The 24,197-nt window shown below is 40.3% G+C and overlaps 1 long non-coding RNA gene across 1 annotated transcript; it reads left to right on the forward strand.

The window, feature by feature from the left end:
• The first annotated feature begins 1,123 nt into the window (after positions 1-1,123).
• Positions 1,124-23,346, forward strand: LOC116749413. The gene is made up of 3 exons (XR_004348607.1): positions 1,124-1,158; positions 8,778-8,854; positions 23,200-23,346. It is a non-coding gene; the product is annotated as an uncharacterized LOC116749413 (long non-coding RNA).
• The last annotated feature ends 851 nt before the right edge of the window (positions 23,347-24,197 follow it).

Raw genomic sequence — 24,197 nt, forward strand, 5'->3', positions numbered from 1 at the left:
TTGCATTTAATAGAAAGTATTCCTTCACATCTCTGTCTGAACATGTCTTAACACTAAAGCATCTTGAGGATAGAACATTATTTAATTCCATATCACATTGTCTACAGAAGATGCGCACAATAACTGTCGGTTGACTGGAACACTTTGGGAAACACTTGGTACCATTTAGACTGCCTCAGAAAGGGTCACTACAAAATCTACCTGATTCCCACTTAATCCTTCTATAATAGGAAGTTACTTCCATTCTCCAAATTAACCCATGTTGATCTCTGTTCCTGGAAAGCTCATCTCCTACTAATTGCCTTGTGAAGTCCTAATCTTCCTTCATAGCCCAGGCACATTTTCCAGAAGGCCTTTTTTACTGCCAGGCCAAACATCAAGCTACCATCAAAGTCCCCATACCCCAAAGTTAATTATCCCTCTTCTATACAAACTGTCTTAAGCATATTCCTGATTGCACACTTTTTTGCACTGACCACACACTATTATTCGGATGTGTTCATCTCTGTGTCTCACATCCTGAACTGTGAGCCTGAGTGAAAAATCAATGTCTTAAGGATCTGTGGCTCCAGCAGCTATCACAGAAGCCAGTACATGGCAGGTACTTGGGTGAGGAATTGGATGGTTTTTGTCATCTGGCCATCAAATGGGCTACCGCTAGAGGGCACTGGCAGCTCGATCAGACTGGAGGTGCTGGAGGTGTTTCCACAGCCTGAGACAAAGGATCGGGGCTGTTTGTGAAGGCACCAGGACTCAAACCTGGACTTCTGTATTTCACCCAGGCAGGAGGACAGAGGGTCGATGCTCTTTTTAGCCCTTATTTCTGCCTCGATTTCTTTGTGCTGAATGCCTCACTAGGTTTCTATCTAGTTTCTCTAACTTGCAATGTATTCTCCTTACCTCCTCAGGTGTGTCTAAGAAACAGCTCTATTCCAGTCAACTCTTCTTAGCACATTATAGAAGGCCCTGCACTATTGCCCAAACTGCCCTTGTTGTTGTATGTCTGCCACTGGCCGTGGTCCTCCACCACCCTGGCAGTACCAAGCCGTTTTGCTGTTCACTGAATAGACTGTTGACTCACACATCACATGCTATTAGCTCAGGCTGTTTCTTCATCTGTAAGTAGACTTCCCCACCTCTCAGACTCCCACTTGTCAGGTAAGGATCTTTTATAATCTCCTCCATGAAAAGTTTTCCTACCATCAGGTAGATTTTGCTGTTCTTCCTTCTCTATATTTGAAGACTGTAACTTTACTGGCATTTATTATACTATTCATATTTATTTGTTCTCTTTTTCCTCTCTTCCAGTTTATACTTTCTCCTCAAGGGCAGGTATCACAATTCAGAACCTACAGGCTGTTTGCTTGTAATAAAAAATGGCTGGAAAGATAAAGGAACTTTCATGGTCACAAGATATGCTCATGAGGCCAGGCTAGGTCCTAAAGAAGGTTTCCCAACTGGGGTGGCAAGAAAGAAACTTTTTTTTATTTTTTAAATTTTATTTACATAGTTATTTATTTTTAGGCTGCATGTGGGATCTTAGTTCCCTGACCAGGGATCAAACCCATGACCCCTGCAGTGGAATGTCGGAGTCTTAACTACTGGACCACCAGGGAAGTCCCAGAAAGAAACTTTTAGACACATTATTCTCCAAATTAACAAAACTCCTCAGTGGCTCGTCTATGCTTATACTGTAAATAGGCAGCATTTGTGTCACAGTCCTCTCCTCCTTGTCTGTAATAGACTTTACTGAATACCATGACAGGCAAGAGCCAGCAAGCCCTCAAGATGAATTCCATTTGCCATTTGGGGCCTGTAAGAGAAAGGTCAAACTCCTACGCAAAACATATAAGGTTCTTGTACCGTGGATATACTAGGCCTTTGCATCTTTATAATTGTTTGCTTTCTCTTTGTTTTCCCTTTGAGACTATGTCCCCCCGATAATAGGGTTTACTTCCTCCTGTCTCCATAGCTCCAGCATCTGACATAGTGTCTGACCCAAACGTGCACTTATTAAATACTCAATGCATGAATGAATGAATGTTTTATTCCCTTACGCAATGAATACTAGCTGCCTAAGTATCTATCCTTGGGGTTTGGATGGCTTAACTTTTTGCAGCTCAGTTCCCTGGAGTTGGGCACAAGGTAATGGATAAGTGGACTTCAGAAATCCCAAAGGGTGTCCATAGGGAAGTCTGTCTGTAGGTCACAGGATCACAGCCCCCAAGGTTGTGTTCTGGATAATAATTTCCATCCCCAGGGAAACAGAACTGTCAGTTAGGCAGACTCCTCCTAAGAACAGTCTAGAGAAACATGAGGACTTTTAGAACAAGAACTGAAATCGGAGCTAAAGTGAAAGCCTTATTCTACAAAATAGAATCACTGGAGGAGACTCACGCTTGAGTTTCTCTTTTCTGGAGAAGGCTGATCCTCACGAGTGCAGAAACCTTGAGTCATAGCTGCCTTGTAGTCACACAGGAAGGCAAAAATACCAAGCCATACTTGGAGGTGGCTGGAGCCACAGGAAGTGGCTCAGGTGGTGGGCAGGACTAAGTGGCCTTGTTAGAAACTGGCAAAGGCTGTGCCGTGGTTTTGAGATGGGGCTGCAGCAGGGACTCTGGTCCATCTCTGTGTCATTGCTACCAGGTTTATAGCAAAGGCTCAAGAAATGTTTGCTGAATTGTTAAATCATGATTTTTTCCATCATGGGCCACTGAGCAACAGACCTGAGACCGGTGATTAGTTCCAAATGATTTGGCAAGATAGAGGAAAGCAAGAACCAAGAGACCCTAAAATCATGCTAAGATTTCTAATGAGAAATCTAATGTGAGGGGCTTCCCTGGTGGCGCAGTGGTTAACAATCTGCCTGCCAATGCAAGGGACACAGGTTTGAGCCCTGGCCTGGGAAGATCCCACATGCCGCGGAGCAACAAAGTCCGTGCGTCACAACTACTGAGCCTGATCTCTAGAACCCGCAAGCCACAACTACTGAGCCCACATGCCACAACCACTGAAGCCTGTGCGCCTAGAGCCCGTGCTCCGCAACAAGAGAAGCCACGACAATGAGAAGCCCGCACAATGCAACAAAGACCCAACACAGCCAAAAATAAATTAATTAATTAATTACTTAAAAAAAAAAGAAATCTAATGCGAATGCGAACCCGCTTACCTGATAGGCAGGTGGCGTACCTGACCTGAAATTAGCTCTACTGTTAAATGCCTGTGTGGAGTCATCCATTTTTAAGGTGCTATTTTAGCTTACCAAAAATTAAAGTATGCTCTCCCCTCCCACATTCCATTTGAGCAGTGTATCTGTCATATTAAGGTACTTTTATCAAGTTTACCAGCCTGTTTGTTAAAGTTTTGTTACAGTTAGTCACCAGAGAATTATAAATATCTTTAGCCCAGATGTGGTTGTGTTGAAGGAAGGGAGGGGAAAAAGGAGGATAAGGGTGGCAGTTGACTTGTTAAAAGCCATCGCTGTGTTAAGTACTTTGAATTGCTTCTCTATTGTTCTTCCCCTTGGGTTTGAGGTTTATTAGACATGTTGATCTGAGTGGCCCCATATTGTGGGAGATGGTTTGTGTTTTTCTTGGCCATATTCTCACATCCTTCCTGCAAGGGATAGTGGTATATCTCTTGAAGAACTATAAATAATTTATTTTTATCTGGCAAACAGTGTGCATAACTGGTGATGTTTCTGTCTTTGCAATGGTTGTGTTTGTGAATGGCTGAAAGCTTTGTGTCTCACTTCTCATAGATTCATTTTTCAAACTGAATATAAGTAACAACCATTATTGAACACTATGTTCCAGGCACTGAACTTTACATCTTCACTACTTATAGTACCTTATGAATTAAGTTCTACTTTTATCTCCTTTCTGCAGATGGTGAGAATAGAGACTTGGAGAAATTAAGTAAGGTGCCCAAGGATTGTTCAGTCCTAGTTCTATGTGATTTCAAAGTTTGTGTGGCAGTTATGACATTCAGACCATGAACACAGGTACATATAAAGTATCTCATTTATTTATTTTTATAACATCAATTAAAATTGTTCTCTAAGCCTATTTTGTCAGGGTGGTAGAAAATTCAATTGCAGTCACTATTGGGACTCATCGCACCATGGCATTGTGCTGAGGTCCTAGAGTTAGTGGTAGGTAGCATCACATCATGTGACAAGCAGTCATTGGCTGTTGGTCCACTGGGTACCATTGAGATTCCCAGTGCTCCAGACTCTGTGATCTGATCCTTCTGACGAGGCCACTCTCATGCTCCATCTCACATTCAAGGTGCAGGATCTTTGGTAAAGTTTGGAACTCTGGTGCCCAGGGTGCCACTCTCCTGGCACATCAAGAGGACATTCCCACCATCATGTGCCACCTCCTTAGAATCCTACTTTTGCTATTGGAACAACGCATGGGTCCTGACTTTGACCCATTTTTTGGTCTGGGAGACATAGCTCCCTCTTCCTGAGTTCCTCAAAGTTACTCTCTCTACTCTTATCCTCCAGTAGCATAGTTTCTTCAACTTTAATAGTTCTCACTTTTACATGACACAAAGAACCATTTATTTTAAGCATCTTCTATTTTCCACTCTGCAACAATCACAGAGGTCTGGCTGTAAGGTAGGAAAGTATAAGAAGAATAAAGGTAAGCTAGTATTCCCATAAATTATTTTGCCATGCATATTCTTTCTTTTGGATTTATCAGATGAGGTGGTTGAACGTGTGTGGATTCCCTGGTGAGGTATAGTGAGTTTTGATGATTGCATCCTTCCCTTGCCAGTCTATTTTATAGATCCCCCTGGTAGGAATAGTTGTATTTCTTCTAAACCTCTGGTTTCTTTTTGTCTTACGGACACCATGAGTCATATAACAAACTACATTTCCCTTTCTGCAGGTCTTTCAGAGACATTTTGATCAGATATGTGTCTGTGTACTCTGACATTCCTAAGAAATATTTCTTGGCTGAATTTTTTGAAATAAAGAGAGATTTGTTTTAAAAATACTGCACATTATATGTCAGAACATTTTGTGTGTTTGGAGGGGAGCCTAATGAAAGTGGTCTCTGATTCAGTCTTTTAAAAATTTTTAAAGATTTTTTTATTTTTAAATATCTAGATTGCAAATTTTTATGTTTGAGAAATATGGTGTCACTACTAAGTAACACTTGTTTTAGACCTGATATTACAAGGACAACAACAACAACAAAAAGTATATAACGCTTTCATCTTTGTCTCTCTTTAGATTTTTTTGGGGGGGGTTATTTATTTATTTTTTAAACATCTTTATTGGAGTATAATTGCTTTACAGTGTTGTGTTAGTTTCTGCTGTATAACAAAGTGAATCAGCTCTATGCCTACGTATATCCCCATATCCCCTCCCTCTTGTGTCTCCCTCCCACCCTCCTTATCCCACCCCTCTAGGGGGACACAAAGCACATGGAGTTGAGGGAAGAGCAGGTTGCAGGACCGCCCTGGAGGCAGAGAATTGCAGGCCAGCCAGCTGGAAGCAGAGCACAGTATGGATCTGCACGTACTCTCTCCTCAGCCCCAGGTGGCTCCACAGACTTGAACTTGCCCACCCTTCAGAACAGGGGAGAATTAAATTCATTTCCACTTTAGTTCCAGGAGGTTGCCATGTTCCCTGTGGGCATACAATAAATATTGACCTAATTGAATGTTGCCCTGTGGTATCTTCCTCTCTCTTTTTTCTCCCCTGGTCCTCTGGCTGCTTCCTTGGATCCTTGAAAATTATATATTGATGAAATAAAAATTCGTATTCTAAGGCAAGTCAAAGAAAATTTGAACATAAAAAAATTTTCTCTGCCCTTTGGCCTCCTCTCTCCCCTCTACTGTGCATTGTGTATCTCCATCATGCATCGACCAAACCTCCCCATAGGCAGAAATACCTGCTCAACCATAAAGAGCAGTATTCTCCTAGCATCACAAGATAACTCCTGAGGAGATAACCTTCCTGCATAATCTTGTAAGGGGCCACAATGACCCATGACGCACTCACTACTCGTGTTGTACGTGGAGACCTGGATTGTGTCAACTGTCAATAATATGTCAGTTAACGTATAGTCCTCTGTTTCAAAACATTGTATGACCCTGCTTTGACATCTAATGGGTGGAACAGTTCTCGGAGTTTTCTGAGAGTCTGTTCCTGGGTTATAATCTTCAACTTGGCTTGAACAAAATTTTCCATTTTTTCAATCTACGACTAATTAATTTTTTGTTGACAAAATATCTTTTCTTCCGAGTCTTGCCTTATTGTCCCTTCAGTTTTCAGTGTTAGGCCTCTCTGTGTTTCAATATCATGTCTTCTTGTTTGTTTTCTCTGTGTCTGGGTCTTATCTAACAGCTTCTCTGGGAATCTGTCCCTCTGTTTTCTTTCTCTGAGACTCTCTATTTCTCCATTCCTCCTTTCCATCTCTGTCTCCGTCTCTCTCTGTCTTTCACACATACTTTTCTATATTTGAGTTTGCTCCCCTCCAGAATTACCATCAAAATTCATTGCAGTTTTTCAAAAAGTTAGACACATTTAAAGATTTGTATAAGCGCTCAGAATAGTTCATTTTACACTTTTTTTCTTGGAAACCACATTTCCATTTTCCAAATATAAGCACTCGGGAAAAGTGGATTGATCTATATTAACCACAATACACTCTTAAGTCTTGTGGAATGATTGGGTCTGCTCTCCTCTGGGTTTTCTGTGTGCACTCAGCCCAGACAGGAATGCATTCCTCTGCTCCCTCTGACACAAATACAGTGACATTTCACCAGGCGACTATTAGCCTAGAGGGAATACTAAATTCTCCCTTCCCCTAGTGTTTTAAATCCCATTCCGGTATTTGGCCCCAGATACTGGCACAGAAACGCTGGCTGCATAAAGCCTGATGCTTACTCTGTGTCCTCTGTGCCTCGAGTGTTAAGGACTGAAATGGGACACTGGTTTGCTGCTGCTTTCCTGCAGCCGCTTTCTGGGGAGGATCTAATGGGTGTGGTCAGCCTCCCCTGTGGTTAAGCAACTATACTGCCTCTGGCATTAAAATTAATCTTTTAAGCATAATTTGTGCCTGGAAACGAAACAAATTGTTATCTAAGAGGGTTTTGGAGGATTGAACTTCAAAGTGAAGGTGGCCTGGATGGACGATAAACAAAGCCTCTGCCCTTATGTTTAGGAAAAGAACTGGATTTTTTTTTTTTCTTTTCTTTAAGTTCTCATTATTGAGATCCTAAATGTGTCAAGCACTTTGTGCAAAATATCTCTTTCACTCTTTAGGACCGCCCTGCAAGTTAATATTCTGACCCCATGTTGCAAATGAGAAAGTGAAGCTAAGAGAAGTTAGGTGACTTGACAAAGGTCATACAAAATAGCAGGGTTGAAACTTGTTACACATGAGTATTTTTATGTTCTTGAGGGCAATTTTTATGCCTAGAAAAGAACTATTCAAGGTTATTTTGGTGCAAAATTGGTATTCAATTCATTTGAAACCCTTGTCTTTCTTAAGCTTGTATGTTTATAAATTTTATGAATCCATTCATAAATCTAACAAATTTTATAATTATTTTGAAGGAAGATTTCATAACCTAATTAAATTTCTTGAATATTTAGCCTCATTTATTAAAGTAATATATCTTTATTTCCTTTTTTTTAAAGTACATTAATCACATGACTTAACAAACTTCCCAAGAACTTAAGTAATTCTTATAAATCTAATAAATTAAATTTATAGATCTGGTGAACTTTAAATTCTCTTAAATGTTCCAAGTAAGATTTCAACCTGAAATTTCAGGTCTAAAGCAATGACTCAATTACTTATTTTATTTGAAATTGCAAGGTTGACTTGTTCCTCTAATAGGCCTAATTTTTGTAAATAGTATAAATAATTAAAATTCAGAATAAGCACAGATTCTTAAATTCAGATATTTTACCACTGATTTTTATATTTTGGTATTTTTATACATAATACTAAACTATGCCATTATTAAAAGATAAGGACACAATTCTATCATCCCCAATAATTTTGATGTTACTTTCCTAAGTAATTCTTGGGGTTGCCTTCTAGTTTGCTGGGGTTTCTTAAAAAAACAGAATTACTAACTCGACATGACTGGACCCTTATCAGCAATGTCGTTGGGACATACTGAGTTCCATTTCCCTCAGTCACTGTTCTCTGTGGTAGGTAGACAGCCTTCTGAGATGGGTTCCAAGATTTCAGCCCCCCGGGCTTCCCTGGTGGCGCAGTGGTTGAGAGTCCGCCTGCCGATGCAGGGGACACGGGTTCGTGCCCCGGTCCGGGAAGATCCCACATGCCGCAGAGCGGCTGCGCCCGTGAGCCATGGCCGCTGAGCCTGCGCGTCTGGAGCCTGGGCTCCGCAACGGAGAGGCCACAACAGAGAGAGGCCCGCATACCGCAAAAAAAAAAAAAAAAAAAAAGAATTTCAGCCCCCTGGTGTACACGACCTATATAATCCTCTCTCCTTGAGTATGGGTAGAACATGTGAATATGATGGGCTATCACTTCTGTGATTGTTATGTTATATGGCAAAAGGAATTTCCCAGATGTAATTAATTTCCAGATGTAATGAATTTGAGTTTATCAAATGGGAAAAAAATTTCCTGAGTGGGCCTGACCTTTCCAGGTGAGCCTCAAAGGAGACAAGAAGCAGTGAGGGTACCCTCCTGCTGTCCTTGGAAGAGGCCAAGCCTCAGTATGCTCAAGCCTCAGATGAGATCACAGCCCTGGATGACATCGTGATTTCGGTTTCAGATCATCGTGATGATCCTCGTGATCCTGAGCAGAGGATCCAGCTACCATACCGAGATTCCCTGCCCAGGAACGATGAGGTAATAAATTTGTGCTGTTTTAAGTTGCTAAGTTTGCAGTGATTAAAAAACTAATACACCCTCCAACTGGGATGGTCTTACCACCTGTGTCCTTCAAGTTCAAGCTCTACATACCTGATTCTTCTGTCCAGTCACAGAGATTCGGCGCCCGACCCCCTCAAGCTGCTACATCCCTTGATAGAATTTTGCACAGAATTTGCCAGCTGAGGTACTTATATGTCTTACTACCTACAGAAACTCCATCAAGTTTCTAAGTTCCTGTAGGTAGGAACTTGAGGAAGATCCCCTCTTATTTGTTGTATTCTTACCGTTCTTGTTATATTCTTACACAACTCTTCTAGATATTACAATGGCATTCCATTGAATTCTGTGTATCTTTCATTATTTTGTCTGTTTCAACATCATTTTCCTTCTGAAAATACCAGAGCCCAAATCTATCTGATTCTAGAGTCAGACTCTTTCTATTGGTATCTTTAACAACCAGGAAAAAGCTAAGCTTTTATGAAAAGTCTTGAGTGCTGAAATGTCCCTCTATTTTCCCTGTGACTCTGAAAGCATTCTAAAATTTCTCTAGCTTGTGCTTCTGGGGTAAACTCTGGTTTCTCTGAACCAATAATAGTTATATTCTAACAACATCACTCACTCAGTACATCAAAAATATGTAATACCCTTTCTATCAAATCATTCTTAAGTCAATCTGTGTCTTTACTTACTAAGCTTTTCTTTTAACACAATAATAATTGATCCATGAATGTACATAGTACCCCGAGACATACAAAGAATAAAAGATACAATTTCTGTTCGATAAGACTTTATGATTTAGTTGGAATCAAGGTATAAATGTAAAATATTTAATAATTTTGTGTACAAAATAATATAGGTTAAGTGATACATGTTAAGTGATATGACTGGTCCAAGTAATAAGTGGAGGTACAGGTGAGGGTAAGTTGAGAAAACTTCACGGAGCAGGTAGGATTTAAACTCACCTATTCAACAATCTTGTATTTAGAAACTTTGGTGTGTTAGACTCTGAGGGCCCAAGAATAAGGCATAGTCACCCTCTTCCTCAAGCCCACATTCTAGTGAGAAAGAAAAGCATAAATACAAGGGTACATGCTATGATAAATACTCTTGCAATGGTGTATACAATATGCAGGGCAAACCAAGAGAAGGATTGTACTGGCAATGAGGGTGGGTGGAAGTAAGTAGTGAGGGAGCCTTCAAAGAGGTGACATTTCTGCTGAGCCTGATAGTAAAAATAACACTGTCTTTTTGTTAACCGTTTCCTATGTGCCAAGAACTGCCCTAAGCACTTTACACTAATGAACCTCATATAATCGTCACAGCAACTTCATTTGATGGGCGATATGATGACAGTGACGAGTAATCCCTGAAGAGGATACTGGAGTCATCCTACCATAGAGCATCACTTCCTCCACTACTATTCCAATCAAAGCCCTTCTCATCTCTCTCTCTCAAACTCTTGCAGAAGTCTTTTAACTGGTCTGTCTGCTTCTGCCATTGCTTTATACCCAGTCATTTTGTGATCTTTTAAAAACATGAATCAGATAATGTCAGTGCTCTGAACAAACTTTCCAACAACTTCCCACCTCACATGCATTAAAACACAAGGTTTTTTATCACGGCTTTCAAGATCCTACGTTTTTTTGCCCTCACTCCTCTGTGACATCATTTCCTACCACTGTCTCCTGGATCCACCACCCGACAGCCATCTTTCCCCCTCTTTGCTGCTCCTCAAATACAGTAAGAATGCTCCTTGCTCATCCCTCTGCCTGGAACACTGTCTTTCAGATATCCGCAAGCCTCACTTCCTCCTTCATTCAGGTTTCTGTTCAAAGGTCATCTTATCAGAAAAGCCTTCCTTGACCAGCCTGTGGACAACACAAGCCTCTCTCTTCTCCACACCCATCCGGACCCAGCTTTGTTTTTCATCATGACATGTATCACACATTTTCTGTCTCTCCCAACTAGAATAAAGACCTCATGAGGACAGGGATTGTGCACTATTTTTTTACTCTTTCCCCAGTGTGGAGCACAAAGCCTGGCACACACTAGAGGCTCAATAAATATTGCTGAATTTATGAATTCATTAATGACTGAAATGACTTCCACAGTCATACTCTGAGCATATGGCAGAGCTGACCCTTGGATCCTGGTTTGTCTAACCCCAGAATCCAATTTCTTAAATACTTCTTGCTACTGAGGTGGAAGAGGAAGAATACGTTAACAAGGGGGAAAGCTGGAGCATAAGGGTGTGAGAATGAGGGTCCTGAAGATGAAACTAGGAAGATAGTTTGGGACAGATAATGAGGAATCTGAAAGTCTTGGAAAAGTAGCTTACTATTTTCTCCATGGACACGAAGAGAAGGCTTGCAACATGGTGTTAAGAGTCCCTCTAAAATGCTAATGGTGAGAGCTCAAGACCACCTGAAATGGGGAAAGGGCATTTATATAAACTCTAATAACCTTCAGATCTTTCTTCATTTCTGTTAGAATTCTACAGAGCACTGCAATCTAAAAGTGGAGAATTTAGTAAATATATTCCTTCCTGGTTTGTCACACATGACTTGGTATAGATGTTTAATTGCTAAAGCTCCAGGTTGTGGTTGGCTTTGATCTCCAAGCCCTTTTGCTGATCATTCTGTGTATCATAATTATTATAATTCTTTTAACCCAAATATATATTTTGTCATTGTTAAGCAGCATCTTTTTTTTTTTCCCCCTTTGGTGGTGGGGTAGATGAGGGGGAAGGTGAGTCTTACATTTCTAAATCCATACCTCTTGATATTTCTTATGCTGTGGAAGTAACAAGTTGGCTTCCTTTCGGTTCAGTTCGAGGTTCTCTATATGAGATTTTGTTTGTTGAAACTTGATACTTATTTTTCAATGAAGCCTCTAAATAATTTCTCTCTGTTTTAAAATTTCCAAATCCTTGGTATCTTCTCTACGGTGCATTAGAGAAAATAAAGCATATTTTAAAAATCTGTTTTACATATGAGTTGCCTGATTTACATCAGCTACTATTTCCTAGTTGGGTGGTTTCTTTGCTGGGTTTCATAATACGCCAAAACTCATATTCAAACACGAACTATAGACGATTATGTAAACAAGAGCAAAGAAATATTTTCTTTCTTCCATTATGTTTGGATATAAGATTCTATTTAGAACTCTCTGAGGAACTCAAAATAAGGGTGGGAACAGACAGTTTCATGGGATTTAATTCTGGTTGGAAAGCAATGAAGCAACAACACTGTCTCCGTCTCTCTTTCTTTCTGGTGGTAATCAAAGCATGCAAAGCTGCGGGTGTTGACGCTTTGAAAATCAGCAGAGCTGTACCATGTACGCTGGCAAGCAGTACCCTGGCCTTTCTCCAAGCTGAGTTTCTGGGAGACAGAGAACAGTCCCAACAAGCCCACCGACCAAGCAGGAAAAGCAGCAGGGATGGTCATATTGCGGGAGACAGCTGACGGGCATGAAAGGCACCAAGGAGATAGACTTTTATAGTCTCAGGCAGATCTAAAGACTCTGAAAACCCACTCTGTAAAGGATAAATAATATATGCTATAGAGAACCACAGAGAGGGACAGGGAGGCTCAGGAACACCAAATGTACCTACATCGATCCTCATTTTCCAGTCATCCGACCAGGCTTTTAAACGCATCTGAGAGGCTTTTAAAATTCATCATAGAGTGTGCCATTCTGTAGTGAGAAACGAGGCCTTGATTTGTGTATTGGGGGATTTTTTTTTTTTTTTTTTATGGAAAGACAATGTGGAGCATGAGATATAGCCAGGCTGTTATTTACCCATGCATTTGTGCAAAGGAGGCAAAGATCCTTCTTTCTTAGGGATCCCTTCCCTCTCTTCTGCCTGGCAACCTTGTGCTATGAACAGTGTGACAATTTGCAGCTGCCCTGGGTTAGAGTGGGTGGTCATGCACTGCAAGAGTTTGGGAGGTTTGTTAGAAGATAAAGTGTTTGAAAGCTGCTGAATTCATCTGGTGTTAAAGAAGTTTTCCCCCCTTTTCAGGCCACCTTGTCTTAGATTTACATACTGCTGACCTATTATAGCTAGATCTATGCTAAATCGCCCCTCTGCAACATGCACCTTAACCCCCCAAATCTAAATCCAGTGCACCAAGAGAATTTCCACTTAAGGTTGTGCTCCACCTTGTTGGTTTATACTTTATTTATGTTCTGTTAATAATAAATATAATTATTTTATTTCTCTTCTGGATAAGTTTAGTTTGAAGATGCAAAAGCAATTATTTTAATTTTTTAATTTATATATAAAGTTTAAAATGGCTCACATTCAGAAAAGATTAAATTACTAAAAGAAAAATAAAACAAGAGTCATGATGCCAACTGAACAATATATCAGTGTTCAGAATAGGTTTCTATTCTAGGCTGGCATATGATTCTTTTTATAAGGTTTATGCCTTGTGGTTTTCTTCTAGAAGTAATATGTTAGATGATTTCTGATGTGATGTCTTGGTAGATCCTTGAGCTGAGAAAGAAAAACATCAAGTCACTAACTCCTCTTGAGTTAGTCTGGGAGGACTCCTTCTGAGGCCCCTTCCCTTGGATCAGTTTGCTTTCTTTACTGTTAGGAGCCACCTTCCATTTCACTTCATTAATACCATTGCTCTTTTCCTGTCCTTCATCCCCAAATGTCACTCTTGACCTTTACTGTGTGACATTTACCTGAATTTGTTGTGCATTAAACACGCATGAATCCTTCTCCATCTCTTTCAGAAACTTCATTTGGTGCTTCCATGTTCCACCATTTCAATTCAGCAATTATTTCCTGATGGACAATTACATACAGACCACTAGAGAAGGCACTTGGGGGGCACAAAGTCAAAGGAAACAAATGTAGACCCTGCATTCAGTGAACATTCATGGACAATAAATAGCAAGAGTAGTAATAATAACTGGCATTATTATTCTTCAACACTCACTTGAAGGCACTCTGTGTGAATTTTCTCTTTTAACCGTTTCTTATGACATCCCTGTGACATAAGTATTCTTATCATCATTTTACCAATGAGAACACTGAGGCTTATAGAATGTAAGTGGTCTTCTTAGGATCAGAAGCCAGTAAGTGGTAGATTTGAGATCTGAAAAGATCCCCCAAATCATGCTTCTAACCTCTACAATATACTTAAGGATGAAAGAAGTAGACATAACACTGTAACACAAATATTGGCCTATTAATTCATGCTACAATCCATCTTGAGTGCCATCCCTTGCAAACTCTCTCTTATACATGGTATCTTGGTAAATGGCACTATCATCTACTTAGCTGTCAGGTCCATCTAATCATTTCCCAGCCATTTATGCCATTTTACCAATTGCATCACTTAAATATCCATCCTCCCTGACAAATATTTTTTTCTTACTTTAACTGCCGGCTCTCCTTCTCACACATAGCCTTCCCTGACCTAATCTCCATGTTGCTACAAGAGAAAATGGTTTTATCATGTTCCGAGTAATAATCTCTCAATCATTCTTCTTAAGGCAAAGTTCAAACTTAAAGCCCTCTTACTTTCTTCAAACACATCTGCAAGCTATTCTCTCTGGAACCTGCTTCTTTGCCGCAGTGACTTCTCATCTTGCAAAATTCCCCTTTATCTTCTCCGGGAGGGGCTTCCCTGACACACTTCCTACCAGGTAGGATTAGGTGACACTCTGGAATTCACGTACAACCGGCAATGCCACTATCATATCCCACTTACCCCACTCCATCTTTGTCTACTTCTGACCCTAGACCATGAGTTTCTAGCAGGCAGGGACTATCATTCATCACACAGGCACTCGATCAATGATTGCTTAATGAAAGAATAAAGGAACAATAATCCAAAATTATTTCTATTTGATTTTGGTATGCATTTCCTGTATTCCCATTTGATATAAACACACTCAGCCATGAATGGAGATGTCGACCTCAGACTGACAGTTAAATATTGATAAAACAGCCAGAAATATTTCAATAAATTTTAAAGGCTTAACACTTCAAACACTGCTCCTTCCCTCCCTCCTTGCTACCCTTTGTAGAGATTCTTTTTTCTCTCTCGCTTATTCTAACTGATAAAAGTGAATCTTCCCTGGCAGTCCAGTGGTTAGGACTCCATGCTTCCAGTACAGGGGTCCCAGGTTCGATTCCTGGTCGGGGAACTAAGATACTGCATGCCAAGCAGTACAGCCATAAAATGAAATATAAAATAAAATACATTGAAAAAAAAAAGAAAGAAAAAAGCCCCTCCAGTTTTAAAATATGGTGATGTCAAATGATGTCTGCAACCGCTTGAGGAAAGCAAGTCAGTGCCATGTTACATCCATTTGTGGTTTTAGATCAGATGCCCTTTAGGGCTGGAACTGTGTTCTTGATCTATTTGGCTTGGTTTCTTTTTTTAAAAATAAATTTATTTACTTATTTATTTTTTGGCTGCGATGGGTCTTCGTTGCTGTGTGCAGGCTTTCTCTAGTTGCAGCAAGCGGTGGCTACTCTTCGTTGTGGTGCGCGGGCTTCTCATTGCAATGGCTTCTCTTGCTGCAGAGCACGGGCTCTAGGCGCACGGGTTTCAGTAGTTGTGGCTCTCGCGGGCTCTAGAGAGCAGGCTCAGTAGTTGGGGTGCATGGGCTTAGTTGCTCCGTGGCATGTAGGATCTTCCTGGACCAGGGCTCAAACCCGTGTCACCTGCATTGGCAGGTGGACTCTTAACCACTGTGCCACCAGGGATATTTGGCTTTTAGAGCTTGCAGACTTGCATAACATTCTTTTTCTCTAACAACAAAAATCATAAAAATAGCGTGGTCTTTCTTGCAACCTTACTCATAACCTAAGGAAGGGAAGATTGCAAAATTATGCCAATGTCAGATCATTAGGGGAGATCCCAGAAGGTCCTAACAAGCTTAGCAAATGCTTTATATAGTATGGAGAATCGGGTAAAAGGGCCATGTTCTGTGAGTCTTAGACAAAGAAATTTGAAGCTGCATTTAAAAGTGGGAATGCAGCAAATCAACAAAATTTTCGCTATGAAATCCCAGCTAACTGGGAAAAGGAAATCCAAAATAGGCCTGAGTCAATTTTGAAAGGGCTTCCTTTAGGCTAGCAACTTATTTCTTTATAATCAATCACGAATAAATATTTTGGAACACTTACTCTATGGCCTCTAGTGTGAAGTACATAGAGGTGAGATAGTAGAACACGGAATTTCAGGAGAAAAAAGACTGGAAGCAGACAGATCTGCATTTCAATCTCATTTCTGTCACTTATTAGTTGTAGTGTTGAGGCATATCAGTGAACTGCTCTAAGCCTGTGTTTCCTCATCTGTAAAATGCTGATAATAACCCTACCTCACAGGTTTGTTCTGAGGTTTAAACAAGATAGTGTATTCATAGTGCCTGGCACAGAGTGAGAGCTTAGCAAATGGTGGCTGTTATCTGCTGACATCTATTTAACGAGGCTGGCACCGAGTACCATTCATCTCAAATGAGAAGTACACAGAGAAAAACTACTACAAGAGAAAGTACGTCTATCATGTGCATGTACTCATAGAAATTACACCAGGCCCTCCAAGGATAAACGTAACCCTGCCTTCTGTCTTCCTCCACCACTAATTACAACATGCATTGAAGCAAGAACATTCAGATAACTTAATACCATACCCACAGTATATATTAAATAATATTTCATCTATGTGCTTTCTGTGGTTAGGAGATTGGCTCCTGGAAAGCACAAACAAGGTCCACTGTTTGTTTGTTTGTTTTTATGCTTGATGGCTACAACCTTGAATTAAACTAAAAACAAAACAGCTCTAATTGGATCTAGTTTATTAGCTCCAAATCCACAGCTTCTCACATCATCGTCTTCTTCACGTAGTTTGAGCGTAGGTACTCTTTTATGTGCCAGGCACCTTACACTTGTCACCAAACTTAATTTTAGAATAATCCTTGTGAGGTAGATACTGGTTTCCCCACAGTATGGAGGAGGCTGAGGCTCAGAGCAGGGCAGACCTTTCTAAAGTCATGCAGCTGAATAAGTGGCAGCGCTGTGGTTTAAATCTAGAACAGGCTGATGATGCGTTCTCCCTCAGCCACTGCCTCTTGTTTCAGCTGTGGGACAGTGGTGTGGAGAAAGATATCAGGACAGTAACATCTGGGAATTGTGGTGTAGGGTCTGGGAATGTGCTGGGAATCGTAGTGTAGTGTCTTGATTGCTCTGTTAAGTGTACATCTTTCCCTGTGATATTGTGATTTCCTGATGAGGTTACCTCACCAGGACTTTCGCCAACATCTGACTTACCCAGTTAGGTGACAAGATCATAGAGAGAAACCATTATTTTAATTAGAACCCAGTTCTCTGAGCTCATATGTCAGTGTTCATGAAGGAACGTGAAATGCTTTTACATGACTAAGAACTCTTCCCTGAAGAGTCAGGACTTTTCTGTGAATGGAAAAGATTTTATTATACAACTTTTTCAAATAAGTCAGGGAAAATTCCTTTGAAAACTGCTGCCAAGGTGAAATTCTCCAAATGTTCTAGTCAAAAGTGCATTTGGTGCTAGGAATAAAAGCAACAGAGAAGTTCATTTGTTGGTAGCTTCCCTGATATTTTAATTATATCTTCTACATTCTCCAAATCCTATTTAACAGTTTCTTCAACCCAACAATTTTATTCTTCAAACAAAAAATTTTAATTCACTTGTAACAGTAAAACCAATGCACATCTTTTGCCCTATTCAAAAAGAAACTACAAATGCCAAGAAGCGCATTTTGCTTCTGGTTAGAATGGAAAGTAACCTTTTGAAGGGCCTGATAAATTTTATTTCTTATGTAGTTTTGCAATAATCATCAGCTTAACTCTGTTAAATACCAAATGGCATTTTGATCCTGGAAGTCTGTCAGAAAACTACTTTTAATTCCCAGTTTCTTATGTGACCTTGAATAGCTAGACTCATTACAGTATCCGTCTGGTTGTTTGATATGAAGAATATTTGATTATTTTCTACTCTTGTTGAAGGCAAGCTCATCATTTCTTTCAAAAGATCTCTTCCATAATTGCTCTATTCATAAAAAAGTATTAGATTTTTTGGAGTGCTATCATGAATCACAATTTCTGTGACATTTGGGTCAGTCAAGCCTCACCTTTAGGCAAAAGTACATTAAACTTACTCTTGGCTTCTTGAAAGCCCTCCCTGTATCCCAGTCCCCTTCCCAACAGAGATACATTAATCTTTACAACAGCCTTAAGAAGTAGATGTTATTAATTCCATTTTATAAATGATGAAACTGAGACTCAAGGAGAGTAAATATTGTGCCCTAGATTATGCAGCTATAAAGTGGCAGAGACAGGGGTCAAAACACCTAGTCCAGTCTTTTCACCTACATCATGACTTTTAACATTTCCTTATTTTTCCTCTCTTTAAAGGTTTTCTCTTCACACTTCAAATTTGAGTATTTGTACAGCACTAAGAGTGAGGGGATAGAATCCTGAAAAAGAAATAACAAATAGGAGAAATGATCAAAACATATAAGCCATGATCTTTACCCATCCTTTCCTTTTTTCTGAAAACTACTTGAGGGTCCACAGTCTACCCTCTGTGTATGTATAGGGCTTTCTGAGCAGGTCAATTGCTAGTCATGAATAGCAGCTCTAACAATCCAAGGTTAATGTGGTTAGTATTCTGAAGGTTCAAGCAAGCTTGTCACTGCTCCCACATAAGAGAAGGGCGGTCCCAGAATTCAAGTGGTTGCTTTTGATCAATCATTGCCTTTGAATAAAGGTTACTGCTCCTCCTATAAAACTTCAAGATCATTCACCCAAAATCCAATGAAAGGGTTGATTAAATCAACATCACTTTGTAAACCAGGCAGGGAGACTCAAAGCTGAAAGAAATATGGATTCCAGACGCTACAGAGATGTTTTAGAATGCTCTGCAGGGGCAGTGAGATTTCACAAAGACAAATTTCTGTTTCAGAGAAACAGACCATAGCATACTTGTGGAAGAAAATACAGAGAACAGGAAAGGAACCAGGTCTCATATAATCTCAGGTGCAGAAGTGTGAGCAGTGTACATTTTGATAGTCTGTGTCATTTGCATGTGAGAACTACAGTTTCAAAACTCAGGCTAAGGTGGTTGCAGGGCAGTTTCAGCAGTGGTCAAGCAGTTGTAATAGACCAAATGCGCCAAAGAAACCCTTCCACAGATCTCTGCTGACCTGTGTCGAAGTCCCCATTAACCCAGAGAACGATTAGGAAGTAGGAGCTACGCAGTCCATGCACTCTTGTTGGCTGATGTAAGGTTGCAGCTGCTCTTTCTGGGAAAGGCTGCCCTTTGCAGTGAGATGATAACATTCCTAAAATTTTTGGTGTTAAATTTTCTTCTTTTTGAAGTAATGAAGATAGTAGACTGCAGGGTTTTTTTCCGAATGTCCTTAGTTAAGTAAATTATTAGTTGGCCATTGTTGTAGGTTGAATTTAGTCCCTGCAAAAGATGTTGAAGTCCTAATCCCCAGCACCTGTGAATGGGATCTTATTTGGAAATAGAGGCTTTGCAGATGACTGAGTTAAATTGAAGGCATGGGGGGGGGGCGGTGTCATCCAAATGACTGCGTCCTTATAAAAGGAGGAAATTTGGACACAGAGACAGATGCATACAAAGGGAAGATGAGGTGAAGACACTAAGAGAATGTCACCTATAAGCCAATGAATGCCAAAGATTGCCATCAAACCACCAGAAGCTGAGAGAGAGACATGGAACAGATTCTGTCTCACAGACCTCGTAAGGAACCAAATGTGCTGACATCTTGATCTCAGACTTTTAGCTTACAGAACTCTGAGACAATAAATTTCTGTTGTTTAAACCTCCTAGTTTGTGGTAATTTGTTACAGTAGCCCTAGCAAACTAATACAGCCACCCTAGGTCAATTCCCTATTTTTGTTTCTATTTTGTTTTGCTTTATGAAATTTTGCTAGGTTTTAAAAGCCCCAAGTCTTAGAACCCTTAAACTGGATGAAATTATGTCCTGTCCTACCCTGAGATTTTTATGATATCTTATACTGTGAAATCTCTTTTCCAAGTTTTCTGGTTAGTCATCAGGTTACCTAGGATTGGAGCCTTCCAGATAACAGGAGCAATATTTAGATGTTTCAGAGCTAAACCAGAGAAAATATCTCACTGCATGGCTTGAAATTCTACACATGGATTCTGGATTTCTTTCCCTGTAGTTGGAGTAGAAGTAAAACTCTAGGTGCTCCTGGTATAGAATATAAGGATCAAATGCTCTTCCATCCACGGATCTGGTGTTTCTCAGAAGGCTAAGTATCGGTGCCCAAAGTCTGTGGAACACTTCTTCCTTGTTCTGTTTGGTTCATCAGACAGTTTGTATCCCTCATGGATCTTGGGAACTCTTTCTCTTTTCCTTTCTCCTCCTAAGCAAGGTACACAAGAGGAGATTAGGGACAGTGAGTTATCTTTTAGCAGACCATGCTTGAATCCACTGGTGAGCGCTACATTTCCATTCCTTAGATGGACTTGAAACAAATCTCACCCACTCATTTATTCATTCATGAATTTATTCAATGAATATTTAAAAAAAAAAAAAGAGGAGACCCAGGGACCCATTGTCACAAAATGACTCTATAAATTATAATAACTACTATGTGTCAAGAACTTCTACCCTCATTTTATAGATGAGAACACTTGGACTCAAATAATGGAACTTGTCCATGTTCCCATAGCTGATGAATCTACCTGCTTGATCTTCTGTATGACTCTCATGGCTCTGCTCTTTCCTCCATATTAAGCTGCCTGCCCATAAAACCCACCCAAAGGGTATATACACACCACAGTATGTAAGACATTCCTCCATTCAGAAACTCATCTCTCCCAGTCCCTCTTTGTCTCCAGCCAAAGTCCATCACCTCACCAAAACCTGCTTAAAAACTAACGTGATCCAGGAGATGTCCAGACTCCCTTGTTCCCATTTTTACTCAGTCAACCCTTCAACAGTTAGATTTTAAGTTGTATAACTTCTGTTCGTTTGTCTGTTTTTTGATATCAGTATGTTTCTGTACTTGATCTTTATCTCCCTGCAAGATCAGCAGCTCTTCAAATAAAGATACTGTGTCTCTTAGCTTCTAGTCTTAACCCTGCTGCTAAGGAGCTGTACAACCTTGGTTATGTCATTTAGTCTATTTGGACCCCCATTGTCTTCATTGATATAAAAAGGGCACAGTGGGAAAATGCTGTCTATGAACATTTCTTACCCTAATAGTTTATATTTAGTGTCTCCCAAGCATCCCAAGCTCTGGGAAGTGCCCAGATGAGGTTTGTGGTGAGGCTTACTCATGTCAAGGTTACTCTGGTCTTATCAAAGCAGACTCTCCCCATATTCCTGCTGGGCAAGCTAGGCCAACCCCACTGAGTGTAGATTCAGGCAACCCACACTGCTGCCCAACTTGGTCTTCCTATTTCTCTCCTCTCCCTTTCACTTGATATATAGCCATAAATATGGTTCCATACCAAGAAGGTAGAGTCTTCTTCACATCCTCCTCACTTTTACAGATGCCATTCTCTCTTTATAAAATACTTTTACACTTCCTGCCCCCTTGGTCAATTCCTGCTCTTCTAAGACTTGGTCATTCCTCACCTCCTCGGTGAAGCCTTCCCTGACTACTAATCTGCCATCAGAGTCTGTGCAACTGCTATAGCTTGCTCCAATATTTGTCCTTCTACATATGAACTGCATCATGTAAAAAGAACATAGTATAGTGGTTATGAACATAGTGTCTTGGTTTCAGACTGCCTAGGTTTATAATGATCACTGTGCCATTTACTAGCTAGGTGCCTTAGACAAATTATTTCTCTGTGCCTCTGTTTCCTCATCTGTCAAGTGAGGATAGTGATGGTAGTGATCTCCTTGAGAGTTTTTGAGGATGGAATGAGTTAATGCATGAAAACATGTAGAATAGTAAACATATTATAGGGTTAACACTATACAATAGTACCATGTCATGTTTCTTTTTTTCCTCTAGGATGTCAAATAAGGAGGGAACTATGTCGTTATGACATCAGAGTAGTAAAGTCTTAAGATCTCCCTTTTTATCTGTCTCTTAACTATCTCCCACTTCCCATCTCAGCTTACTCTCTCTCCTTGAATTGTCTGATGTAATAATGTTCACCTATACCTCAGCCTTACACTTGAAGAATGCTCCAAGAATTGGACAAATCCTGTGTAAAAGAACAGGGTTAAATTTGTTACTGGAAAAATTAAAGACATGAAATATGTGAAAATTCCCAAGGAAGAATTTGGCCTAGTAAGAGCATGTGGAATCATTCAAAGAATATTTGTTAAACACCTGCCCTATACCTAGCATGTGCTTCCAGATGCTGGGGATATAGTCCTTGCCTTCACATGTTTACTGTTTAGTGGTGGATACAGACAATTATGTTTACAGTTGGGATGCAATGTGATTAGTTGTGATAAAGGGAGGGAACCAGATGCCATGGCAACACACGGTACATATTACTCCAAATGTAGGAGAAAGCTTCCTAAAGGAAATGGCACCCAGGCTGAGTCTCAGGAGAAGAGTGTCCCAAGCTAAAGAATAATCACATGGGAAAAGACACAGAGGCCTGGAGCAATTGTGCTCAGAGCCACTGCAAAATCTGAGAGGTTGAGGGGTGGGAAGAGATAAGCACAGGCCAGATTATGAAGGGTTTTTATGCTCTGGCCTGGATTTTATGCTGCAGGCAATGGGGAGATCTTCAAGAACTTTAGTCAGGAAACTAGCAGGGCCAAATCCGGGTTTATACTAGTACTAGTGTGAAGGATAAGTTGGACTGCAGCAGAAACAGAAAGCATTTTACAGGGTTATTGCAATAACTCCTGTAAAAAAATATGCTAAAAACTTGAACTAAGGGATGAAGATGAAAAGACTAGAAAAGAGAAGACAAGTTGAAAAAATAAGCTAGGAGAGGAAATACATAAAGTTCCCACCAGTTGTTTCGGGGGTATAATTGTACCATGTCCTTCAGTGATTCGATACTAGACTCCTCAGCATTCAGCAGAATTTCTAGATGCTGTGACTGTGATGGCAGGCATTTTGAGTGCATCTGAAGTGATCTTTGAGTAGGAAGGACTGTGAGGACACCTCACCTGTGTCTCAGTGGCTGCAGCCTTACCCACGGAGGTGCAGCCTTGTGTTGCAAAAGAACCCCTAAAGCTATCGATTTTCTCCTTAATTTCCTTTAGCATGTTTTTTTCTAGATACAAAGCCTGTTTCAGATTAACTTTAATTTTTTTCTTTTATCTTACAGACCTCTGTCCCTATTTTTCTGCTGGATCACTGCCAAAACCCAGGCTCCTATTACGGACAGTAAACATTTCCTTCTCTGTGGGTGAACAAGTTGCTAGAGTGGAGGGGGAAAGGCCATGTTCTCTGCTGTATATACAACATGGCTGGACCATAAATGATGGCTGCTTTGTAGTCTCATTCTGCGTGTCAGCCTCATTTACTGTGCAGGAACCAATGACTCTAACTGGCCAACAGTTCTGAGTGATGGGAAATATAGATTGAACCACCAGAGACTGCTTGAATATACTCATATCTTTTTTGTTGACAATTTTATATTGTAATTGTAGATAAGTTATGAACTGAGGGGGAGAAAGAATGTGAATGCAACGTGTTAAGCATTTTTCTTTTAAGATCCTATTTGTTTCATGTCTGAAGTGAGACATGAAATGTGATGCATTCGGTTTGATGCATACATTAACATGGGAATTGCCTTTCAGCTCTGTATTTCCAATTTAAGGCAGTAGAGGAGTGAGAGATGAAAGCACAGCCTTGTGTAGGGACCACTGCTTGTACTTGGAGTACAAGTACTTGTACTTGTACTCCAAGTACAGCCTTGTGTACTTGGACCACTTGGACCACTGCTTGTACTTGGACCACTGCTTGTACAAGGGTCCAGCTTGTACTAGGAGATGAACATAATGCATGAAGCAATTTATCTTGGATAAACTTCTCCAAGCCCAAGTGACAAAGTAGTGATGGTCTGGACTTGATTATCTTGATATCTGACTATTTATTGCAAGTATATATGTTAGACAAGTGGGAGGAAACAGGTAAGAGAGCTTAGACACACGATAAGGGTATATGCCAGGAATTAATAGTCTAGTGAAACTCGAATGGACTCCTCTTGGGAGAAGCACTGACATGTGTGATGAGACTGATGCCCAAGCCCCTGTTTCTCTCCATTTACAAACAAAACAGAGGGAAAAGACCCTATAATCTCTTGGGCAATCCCTGGAAATC

The sequence above is a fragment of the Phocoena sinus genome, chromosome 1 (assembly GCF_008692025.1).
Source record: "Phocoena sinus isolate mPhoSin1 chromosome 1, mPhoSin1.pri, whole genome shotgun sequence".
In the NCBI taxonomy this organism is placed as follows: domain Eukaryota; kingdom Metazoa; phylum Chordata; class Mammalia; order Artiodactyla; family Phocoenidae; genus Phocoena; species Phocoena sinus.